This window comes from Equus quagga, chromosome 8, assembly GCF_021613505.1.
Source record: "Equus quagga isolate Etosha38 chromosome 8, UCLA_HA_Equagga_1.0, whole genome shotgun sequence".
Taxonomy (NCBI): Eukaryota; Metazoa; Chordata; class Mammalia; order Perissodactyla; family Equidae; genus Equus; species Equus quagga.
In genome coordinates, this window is record NC_060274.1 from 48,325,442 (window position 1) to 48,337,931 (window position 12,490).

Genomic DNA, 12,490 nt, shown 5'->3' on the forward strand with positions numbered 1-12,490 from the left:
AGTATGGTGACTATCATTAAGAATATTGTATTGCATATTTGAAAGCTGCTAAGAGAGTAGATCTGAAAGTTCTCATCATAAGGAAAAACGCAATTTTGTATGGTGACAGATGGTAACTAGACTTATTGTGGTGATCATTCAGCAATACATACAAATGTTGAATTATTATATTGTATACTTGAAACTAATGTAATGTTATGTGTTGATTATACTTCAATAAGTAAAGAGTTCCAATCCCCCCCATCCCCAGGAAAAAGAGGTCAAGAGCAGACAAGAGTGACAGTTCTGTGGGGAGTCCTAGCAAGATAAGAGATACAATGTGTCCACTGGAATAACTGATTCCAATGTATTGGTGATCTCAGGAAGATAGTTTCAGAGAAGTGGTGGGATTATTCGCCAGGTTAAAGGAAAGAGGTGACATATTCATGAAAATAGAACAAAACAGTACAGGGAGGGAGGTAGAACATAACTCAAGCAAAGAAGATACAAAGAGAGCAGACAGGGACAATTCCAGTCTAATGATGAGAGGATCGGTCCTAGATTGAAGAAAGGATACTCTGATGCTTGATTTTATGTGTCAGCTTGACTGGGCTAAGAAGTCAGTCCTTAGCCATTTACAGCTATTGAAAATATTATTTCTGGGTGTGTCTATGAGAATGTTTCTGGAGAGATTAGCATCTGAAACACTAGACTGATTATAAAAGGCTGCTCTCACCAATGCAAGCAGGCATCATTCAATCCATTCAGGACCTGAGTAGAACAAAAGGTGGCCGAAGGGGCAATTTGCTCTCTGCTTCAGTTGGCATAACCATCTTCTCCTGCCCTTGGACATTGGCTCTCCTGGTTCTTAAGCCTTTGGACTCAGATTGAATTACATCACTGGCTTTCCTGGGTCTCCAGTTTCTAGACAGCAGATAGTGGAACTTCTTGGCCTCCATAATAAATTCCTATAACTTATAACAAATCTTCTCTTATATATCCACGTGTATCCTATTGGTTCTGTTTCTCTGGAGAACTCTGACTTATACAGATATCTAAACTGAGATTATTTCCAAAGCAGTTATATTTCTGTGACTCCTGATGTAAAGTGAAGTGAATTCCTTGTAGATGATTCTTCTTACCTCTGTTAACAGAAAATCAGGTAATATCCTAAGAATAAGTATGAATATAAGTAAGAATGGAAGATTTAAAGAGACTAAATAATTGAAATATTTTTGTGGAGAAAAGGAGTGAGATAAATTTGAGAAGACTGTATTAGCTAAAAGACATATCCAGTATCCATATCCAGTATCCAGTATATCCAGTAGTGGGTGTTATAGAGAGCTAAAATAACAGTGATTTACTTGATATAAAAGTGTCTTTCTCTTTTTTGTGACAATTGCTAATGCTTCTTAAACTCCCTATGGTGAACAAAGAATTATTTTTTTCAATCCATCACAGAAGGATAATTTTGGAGAACACAATAAAAAATATCTCAGGCAAGTCCAGTTGCTATAAACGTTTCTAAATGTTACTCTTAGTTGTTGTACATATCCCACCATGGACCGGCAACAGTGTACAGTCTACCACTTGTCTGCAGCCTACATTTAGCTGAAAGGAACCAATTTTTCAAGGGTATGGTACTTCTATTCCACCAGTTCATTCAAGGACTCAGACTTCTTCTGTCTTGAGGCTCTTCATTTCATAGACATACTCACCCACAAAGAAGATAATGAATTGTGGGTTTTGTTGGCAGCCAACTAAAATGAAAAGAAACTCTTACTTTCTGAGGGAAGACATTAAAGGACAAATTCAGTCTCTGGCACAGGGGGATAACAGAAATGTCAATCACTGTGGAGTGTCTTAGATTGTTGGATGACCATGAGTATAGAGGAGCTCTATTTTTCATGACTATGAAATTTTCTTCAGCTTTGCTGTGCAACCCAGCCACAAGCATGGAGTCAACTGGACATTGGATTCTTCCAGAGCATGAATATTGACAGATATGTCAGGAGGGAAATGATAGGGGAGAGGTTAAGTTAGTGGCAAAAGAGTGATCAAAGTTCTGAAATTGGGAGTCTAAGTAGACACTGTAGGGGACTGCTATGTAGGACTAATTTGGAAAGGTTGGTAGACTGGTACTCACGCAGAGCTTGAAGCAAAAGTATTTTGGGAATAAGTGATCAACTGATCTAGAATAGAGTTTGTGACTAGAGAGTGGGATGTATGAATTTATTGTTTCAAGTGCTTACAAGGACAAGATAGTGAGAGGTTGATAGTGGGCATATAGGGGTACAGAAATTGAGTGAAATAGGGTCACTGGAGATAGGAGTGTCTGAAGATATTGAATGCATCATGAAAGTGGGTCTTCAAATCATTCAGGGTGATGGAAGGGCTGTCAATAGATGTCTAGAGCAAGTCTGAGAGATTTGCGCTAATATTTTAGTGATTGAAAAAATAGTGAAGGCAATAAGATGACAGGAGCAAAGAGGAGCACTGAATAGTGAAAAAATGAAAAATTCAGTGTTTTTTTATGGATTTGTTTGTTTCAGAGAATAGTAGAGTAGGGATGGTCTGGAATTGGCTGTGACAAGCAGAAAGGACATCAGACTCCTTATCTATTTATATTTTGGTTTGGAAAATTGTCCCTGAGCTAACATCTGTGCCAATCTTCCTCTACTTTGTATGTGGGATGCTGCTGCAGCATGGCTTGATGAGTGGTGTGTAGGTCTGCGCCTGGGATCCAAACTCATGAACCCTAGGCTGCTGAAGAGGAGCACACAAACTTAACCACTATACCACTGGGGCTGGCCCCAAGAAACTCTTCATTATTATTTTTTTTAAGGAAGATTAGCCCTGAGCTAACATCTGCCACCAATCCTCCTCTTTTTTTTTGCTAAGGAAGATTGGCTCTGGGCTAACATTTGTGTCCACATTCCCTTACTTTAAGTGAGATGCCTTCCACAGCATGGCTTGTTAAGCAGTGCATAGGGCCATGCCCAAGATCAGAAAAAGTGAACCCTGGGCTACTGAAGTGGAATGTGCCAACTTAACTACTACACCACCAGGCTAGCCCACAGACTCCTTATTTGTGAATGTGCTACAGAAAAACCCCTAGGAGGGTGTCATTAGAATGTAATACACAGGGAAAGAAAGATTTCAGGGTAGAGAGTGAATGAGCGGAGAGCTTGATTGACTATGAAACCTGGGCTCTAGGGAATTCGGTGTTGAAGTAAAGCATAAAGAGCAATTCAGTGAGGGATGAATAAGCTTAGAGGAGTTGGGGATCAATGTCTATTGAATGGATTGTCTTATATCTCATGTGATACCTAAGCCCAAGAATGTGATGTGTGGTGCTTTTAGCTGATTGCCAAGAAAGCTTGTCTCAACAATCCCTTAAAGGTAGATTAGGCAGAGGGGAGCAGCCACGGTTTCTATGCCTTGAAAGGGTAAAACTATCTATTGAAAGATTCTGACTTAAGGAAATAACAAGATGTATATTGAGAGAGGTAGGCAAAAGGCTATCTTACTCCAGACAAAGGCCAAAGTCAGAATAGGATTCTTAGTGCAATTGTTAAAGTTGATATAATTGGGCTATGGTACAGAATGTCTGACATACCCATTTTCTCTCCTTTCCTGGCCTGACATAGTAATGATTCTTTCATCTTTGTGATAACATTGAGACAGCGTTCCTCTTTTTTTCTTTTTTAAATTTGGGCTCTATTAAGTGCAATGACTAAGCAATATCCAGCCAGACTTGAACTGGTAATATACATTAGCTAGTATATTTCTGAAACCTGGAGCTGACATTGCTCTCTCTGTGAATCGAGTTGAGGAGTGAGTTTTCTGGCATTCTACATCAATGGTGGTGTAGGGCGTTCTGGATATCTGTTATAATAAATAAGGGATTTTTCCTGACCCTCATTATTCTTAGCGGAGCAGTTAGTGAAATTTAATTGCAACTCATTTTTGCCTTATTTGTGGTACAAATTGAGAAGCTATACACACACACAAAATCTAATTAAATGAGTATTTTCCTTCTCAGGTAATATGAGGTAGATATTCAGCACTGTGCTGACAAATGGTTAACAGATGGCTCTCTAGAAAAAAAAATGTGTATTACAAATAAGCTTATTATACATTTTATTATAAATTTTATCTAACAAGTTTACTATAATTTTTACTGATATTAAGAATGTGTAGCATTCAACTTACAAATAACTGTAAAAATATATAATACCTTTTATTGTAAATTCTTATAACCAATTGATCCTCACTGAGGGCTTTCATTGATTTTGGCTGAACTCTTGTATGTGTAACCAATCTATGGTGAAGTTTAACTATTATTTGATCAAATCAGACCACAAATAAATTCTTGATTACTACTGATGCAGCAGATAAGTTACTTATGTTATCAATGAGTGAGCATAGTCCTGACATGAATATTTTATTGTGTTAACAAGAGTGACGAAAGTGACAAAAAGTGAATGTATGTTGGAACTTCACTCATTTGTCAATGACGTGAGCAACTTCTTTGTTGAAAAAGAATAGGTTTCAAAATATTGATGCAATATTCCCTCACTTTTTTGAACTGCTATATCCATGACATAATGGTTACAGACACGACACAATCTTAAGTTTAACCTGAATTATTAATATTTTCTCTTTCACTTTTTTAAGTCAAGACAATCAACAAAACAATAATTCCTGATTTTTAGCATTTGAAAATCTCTGTGATAATATACCCCCCATCTTGGCTGATTTCAGGTGACCAACATGGCTTCACTAAAAATAGAGGTGGGAAAGGATTCCTTATAGCACACCATTCTATGGTATTTCAGCCATACAGAGAAAATAGACATAAGTAGTCTCTACTCTCAAGAGCATGTTTGTAGTAAAACACTGCACAACAATTAGGAAGTAATGTCTTGATTATTCATTACCTTTGATTTTAGTATAACTTACTTAATTTTATGTTTAGATAATTTACTTTTTGATAATGACTGTGTTTAAAAACTGGCTTGTGATATTCTGGAAAATTTATCAATTGTTTCTTTTGAGCTAGTATGAACCAGCTCTAACACACCACTGGTTTATCCTATTTTAAAGCAATGGCTAAAATCTAATAGTTGTTCCAATTTACAAAGAGGAAACTGGTTATAAGATGGTGTGAAGGGTTCCAAACCCATATGGTCTCAGGAACTCCCTTGAGATAAGCATGTGGCTTACATGAAGACTGAGAGGGAAAGCATGCCTGTATGTGCGGTAAGGAGGATCCCGCTCTAAATGAAAGTCTAGCCTGCATGCTATCATGGCTTGTAAAGGAGTAGTTAGTCCTCCAGGATGCAAACCTGAACTCCTGGTTCTGCCGCTTGTCAGTCCTGGGACTTTGGGTAAGTTGTTAAACTTGTGTTTCTGTTTTCTCATCTATTAAATGGGAGCATCGCAGTGCAATCTTACAAGGTCTTTTTAAAGTTTTGATAAGTTATATATGCAAAATTACAGAATAATGCCTGGCACATATTATGTGGTAGCTACTACCAGGAAACTTTCAGATCAATAAAATTCCTAGACTCTTCCCAAGTTCTATGTGTATCTCTCCCACTCTCTGGTTCTGGAATTCACCAATTATTTTTGCAGAGAATAAAGTTTGACTATAGAGTCATTTTGTATAATCCATGCTAATGATAAAGTTAATTGAATTAAAAAAATGGGCTTTAGGGAAAATATCTTGGAAGACAGAAAAATATTATAGATAACTCTCCCACAGAGTGATTGTCTGAAGTAGTATAAATACCATGGTACAGAGATTTAGATAAAACCGTGGAAAATCATGTCACTGATACTTAATGGTTCAATTTTGGAAATGTTTTATCTCTGTGAACCTCCGTTTCCTCACTCATAAAATATAAATAAAGTTTTCATTTTATTTGTAAACGTGTAAGTATTCACCTCTGAAGGATAGGACACATTTAAAAAAAAAACATAAGCAAGATATCATTTCTATAAAAAGAAAATCAATGCTGATTTCTTAGGCACAATGAGTATTTCACAGGATTGCTTGAGCGATCAGAGGTAACGCATGCAAAATCACTCCACGTTATTGGCCTCTAAGGACTTTTATTAACATAATTATTGTTGTTATTAGATACAAATATTTTACCTCCTTCTACAAGGAGTCATCTAAACTATAGTGACAAATAAGTGAGTTTACACCTTCCTCATTTAGATAAAATGATAGTTAATGGGAGTAATATTCCTGAAAATTTCTTTTATCTCATAATGAATTATTTTTGTCTAGGTATATTATTGCATTATTACTGGAATTTTAGGCAAATAAGGTTATAAACTGTACCAAAGAAATTTTCAAAGTCATAAAACCCTTGCACCTGTTACATTCTGTTTAACTTGATTTACTTTCCCTGGAAAATGCTGTCATAGCAAAGTATAGGGGATTATTCACTCATATTTTCATAAGAAACTCAGATAAGCAGAAAGGACGTTTCTGAGGTATTTTATTTGCGCCCTTAGGAGATAAATAGTTTAACTGTCTTATTATCTATTATAAAAGATTATTTGGTTTTTCTTTCCATCAACAGGTTTAAGTTTACCCCCAAAAGTGCATGAAATTGCTAATGCTTTGAGCCTGTTCCAAATTTGGATTTCTATCCCTTTCAAATAGTCTTCTACTCTTGACAATGGTGTTCAGCAGTCTGATAATTCAACTTAACTAATATTATCAAGTCCAAGAAATAGCATTTGCATACTTAATTACAATCTACAATTATTGTGACAATTAGTTCAATTGTTTCATGAGAAAATTAATGTTGCAAATAGACTATGTGCTGTGGTCATGACTCTTGGTTGAGGCCAATGCTGATGCTGATGCTTATGAAAGGAACTTAACTGATGGCATTACTTCATATTCATAATTGTAGCTAACTTTGACTTCTTTGATGCCTAAAATTAGAGCTTATTGGTTGTGACCAATGAAAGCTCAACATGTGTCAGTCTCACAGGCTTGCTCTGGAGATTAAGACTTTTATAGCTATTACCATATGTGAGATAACTTAGGTAGAGATGGGCTATCGAGGTACAAATTCTGCTGTTTGTTTTTGTTTCTATTTGATACGTTTTAGTCTTCCTGGTGAAGAAGTGGAGAGAGAGAAAGAGAGAGAGCTTCAGATTTCTCTTTGTTCTCAAATTATCTGGTAAATTTCCAAGACATTTTCAGACTGCAAGGGATATCAAAGTAGTTCAAACAGTTTTCAAGCAGGATTCTAGAAACTTGAATTGTTAAAATGTATTTTCCAACATATTTTTGTAATGATTGCTAGCTCTTAAAAGTGATTATTTCGAGAAAATTACTACTACCATTCATAATTAAAGATTTCTGCCTCATAGCCAGCTATCATAGAGTCACAACATCTATTTAGTCCAAACTATGTTAACTATGCACCCTATCCTTCATGTCCCATTTATATGGAAGACATTTGATTCCACTTGAAAATTAAATTAATGATATATAATCTTATTATTAAAGTTAGGCAACCACTACCAAAAGTGTGCGCAATTATTCTCAAATATCTGTGGATCAAATAGGAATTATGACTGTTATGTTCAACAGCTATTATTTGCAGTTTAACTCAACCCCTTGGAAAAGAAGAAAAAGCAGGAAAAAACTGTTTCATCCATATAGGGCATGAAAATCCAACCCGTTCACACATCTTTCTTCCTCCAAGCACTCAAAGAAATTTTGGATAAATTCAGACCCCCAAGCCAACTAATACTATTTGTAAGTGGAATTCCTGACTTGGGCTGGATATAAATGGCTGGTTTTATCCACACAGCAGGATCTATGCAGTTGTCTTTTCTCAGCCTCCCTCACCCACTGTGTACTCTACCATCTTTTCCATAACAACATAATCACCTGGCTAGCTGAAATGCTCTGAGGCTTTCCAGTACCCAAATGAACTGTAGTCATTGGCTGGCATCCACAGGTACGTCTTTCTCTGTTTGCCATGAAGCTGCCATGCACAAAAGCTAGTAACAAGCAGAACCTTGGACTCATAAGCAGTAAAATGAGTGAAAGTGAGAAACTCACTCTTGAGAATTTGATTTCAATACAAAACTATTCTCGTAATACCTGTTTAGTATTACTCTGCGTGAGTTCATCCAGTGTTTACATGCCAGGTCACAGGGAAAGCATGGAGGGGGAGAAATTAAAAATTAATTTTATATCCCTAATAGAAAAAAGTCAGATATTAAAAGTAGAAATGAAACTATTTGCTTTCTAGTAAGAAAGATGGCTCAATATATTTGTTTACATTATCATGAAAATCAATTGAGTTTTGTTAGATATGTTAAGACTAATTATTCATGTTGATTGAGAAGATTTCTTTGCCTCTCCTGTTGTTTTACATATGAAGAAATTTCTCTTCTATACATGGCTCTTATTTATGATGTTAATTACTTTTTTACTTAGAGTCGCCTGGAAAGAAAAATCCAATAATTTTTCTAGGATAAGTCTGGTCCCTGGAGGGGACTGTGTATCTAGGTATGGAAGGAGACCCTTAGCAACTGCACAGATACATTGTTCACTGTGCTTTCTTGCCCACTGGATTATAATGTATTGGCTCAGTACTAGTGCCCCCTAGAGAGTTTCCAAAGAAATGGTTACGATTTAGTTTTAGCTCCATCATCCATTATCTGCTTTTAAAAGTGACGTTATTAGCTCCATCTTGGTAATGCTTGGTAACAGTCATTTATCAACTATGTGTTTACCCCTGGGGATCTCAAAACATTAGGGCACACATCATTTCTAATTACCTCGACATTAATTCTTGCAGTTTACTCTCAATGTATTGATTAAATATTGGCCACAAATAATTTATACATTTATAACTAAACATGTAAGGACAAGTCCCTAATCTAACATAAATAGGTAAAAAATCATGAGCAAGTATACCATTTATTTTATATTTATTCTTCTTTTGGAAACTATAAAATTAATGAGATTTCTTTCTATCATAAATCCCTCCCTGAAAATATAGTTATTCAAGGAGTTCTAAGTAACAATATATTAAGTAACTTTGGCTGAAAATTATATAATTTGATGGGAATTCTTGAACTGTTTTGCCATCAATAAAAATTAAAAAAAATTTTCATGGGATCTTCAATTTTCTTTTCATGCTATTGTCAAATGACAAAACTAAAACAATTTAGTAATGAGTTTGATGCCCTTTATTCAAGGGAAAACAATCCATGGATTGAGGGAGTGCAGTGCCTCACAAGCCGTGGAGTATTTTTCCTGAGGGATGTTTGGGCAAGAGTGAGTTTTTATAGAATGTTAGAAGAGGCAACGTGGGAATGGGGCATGATTGGCTGGGAGGTCAGAGATTTCCTTATAAGGCTTGCAGGTCCTATTTTCTAGGGCAAAGTAATCTAGCTAAAGTTTCAGTTGGAGGTTTGTGATTGGTGTGTTAAGTGTCCTTGAAGTGAGGTGTTTCCTGTAAGTGTGGACTGACTTAGGTTTAGACATGACATGGTCCAGGCACTGGGGTAGCCTTCATGTTGTGGGTTTCAATACAGAAATTACGTTTATCATTAGATAGGTTGAACAGGGTTTATATTAAATTGAAGAAGTACTTCAATTTTAATTCAATTCATTTAAATTAAATTAAACACAATTATGTAAAATTACTATACAATTTTAGTCTAATAATTGATGGTACTAGGAAGCATTTTAGCTTATATCAAGAAAATATTTTTCCCTCAAATACTGAAAACAAGGATAATAAGCTAGGTAATATTAAAGAACAGCAAAATTCCTGCTTTTTAAACTATAGTTAGACATGAATTCTCTATAGTCCCCTCTGCTAAAGAGATAAGTTTTTCGGGGCGGGTGGACTGCTGCAGTCATAATCGTATATGTTATTGGATATTTGCATCGTTGAATTGTTAGAGTAGTCTGTTTTTATTGTCAAAGTTGACTTTCTTCTAGTTAGTCAGCCACTGTAGTAGACTGAATAGTGACCACCTGAGAGGTTAGGTTCTAATCCCTCAACCTGTAAATGTTACCTTATAAGGAAATAGAGTCTTTGAAGATGAAATTAAATTAAAGCTCTTGAGATGGGGAGATTATTTTGGATAATCTAGATGACCTTTAAATCCAATCACAAGTGTTCTCATATGAGAAGCAGAGGGAGATTGCACACATGAAGAAAAAGAGAAGGCAATGTACCCACGGAGGCAGAGATTGGAGCCAGGCAGCCTCAGACCAAAGACTGTCAGCAGCCACTGGAAGCTGGAACAAGGGAGGACTGGATTCTCCTCTGGAGCCTCCAGGCAAGCACGGCCTGGTAAGACCTTGATCTTCACCCAATGAAATTGAGTTGAGACTTCTGGCCTCCAGAACTGTGAAGGAATAACTTTCTGTTGTTTTAAGTCACTAAATTTGAGGTAATTTGTTGTTTCCTCAGCAAACTAATACCATCACGATTTGGCACTTCATTGTGAATGAACAGTCTAAAAACTGTTGTGTGCTACCTTATGAATAACTAAAACAGGAACCATCACATGATGATACGAAGTCATTATCCTTTCTATGAAATTGAGCCAAATATTGAAACAACTAAGTAAAATAATCCATAATAACTGTTTATTAATCTTTTTGTATGTGTGTGAGGAAGATCGGCTCTGAGCTAACATCTGTGCTAATCTTCCTCTATTTTATGTGGGACGCCACCATAGCATGTCTTGACAAGCAGTGCTAAGTCTGCTCCTGGGATCCACACCTGTGAATCCTAGGCTGCTGAAGCAGAGCATGTGACCTTACCCACTACTCCACTGGGCTGGCCCTTATTAATCATTTTATATTAATTATTCATAAGAAAATATTGTTTAAGTAGAAAAACACATTCACCTTTAATATTGTACATTATCTAAAATTTTTAAATGTAAGCCAGTTTTTAATGATAAAAATAATATGTGCCATTGTGAAAAAATATAGAACAACAATGTGCAATTAAGGGTAAGCATTTACATCTGTATTCACATACTTATTCCAAGCACCCAGTCTGTCTTTGCAGATACTAACAATCAGCAGTTGTGTGTGTGTGTGTGTGTGTGTATGTATTCTAAATATTTAAGTGCACATCCTTCTATCTATGTGCCAGAGAGATATTTTCTTTAAGTAATAGCATCAGAACTTTACCTATCCTAAATTAGAATATTGTTTTTTTCTAGGGATAATCATTTCTTCCTGAGCTCACACTTCCAGGTTAGTGTGCTTATGTAGATCAGCCTGTTTTACTAATCTAAATACTGTCTTTAGGAAACACTAGTTCTCTTAAGGGAAAATCAAAACAAAAACATTCTTGATCTCTCTTTAGTGCTTAGTCCTCTCCACCTCTCTCCTAAAATGCTACCTGGTTATGGGGCAAAAAAGGGTGTGTGTTTTCCTTCACCTTGTTGTAAAGGAAATGACCAAATTTCTCTGGCCTATCTGATAATTAAACATCTTATTTGGCTTCTGAGAAAAAAATAAACAGTCCTGATGTCAACCTAAACATTCTCAGAACAAGCCATTGACAAAACCATTTTGCCAACAGCAAAAAGGACTTCACATCCTTTTCTGTCTTTACTTCTATTTTCTGTCTTTCTCTGAGTCATCATTGCTGTTTTACCAATGGCAACTCTAATCCCTACTTTAATCTTCCATCTCCTAGATAAAAATTATTGAGATACTCCATCACAGAATTGTCCGACATCTTGACAGTAAACAATCTTCAACTAACTTCGATTTCCTCAGCCCTCCTGTAAATCATCTAAATCAAGCATAGAGCATATAAAAAGCACCGCCTCACTCTCTCTTACTGATTTTCCCCTACGTTCTTCTTTGCTGCTTTTAACAGTTTTTTAGCTTGTAAGCCAAAAAAAACTCTGTTTTGCCTACAAGTGTGTTACCGGTGGTCTTTGCTGGGTTTTGTCACACACATGACTGAAGTGTGCAGCTAGTAAAATTTTCATGCGTTATTTTAGATCGGGTAACAGGCAGCTCCCTCCTTCTCTTGCTCCCATATCTTCACCACACGTATTGCTGTTAAGGTAGTTTTCACCTCTTTTCTATCCCTGTTTCTTCTTATATCAAGTAGTTACCTTAACTGTCTTAGGCAGATGATATATCTTTTTCTATAAAGTGGGTCCTAGGTAATAGGTCCCCAATATGTAAGGGATGCTGAAGACATGTAGTAAGCACTGCTGTAGTGCCTGGCTGTCCAGTCTTTTTTTCTGCTGGATAATTCTATTCATATTGCAGAAGCTATGTACTGCCTCGGTCCCCCTTGGATACTTATCCAGTCTTCTTCCTGTGTGCCCATCCCACCAAATTAAACACTTGCATGGATGAACAGTTCAAAACAATTATTTTGTTATACGTACAGTTACACACTCACAAGATGATTTCTTTGTTTTCTTACCTTATAATATCTCTGAATTCCCTGATCAGCTA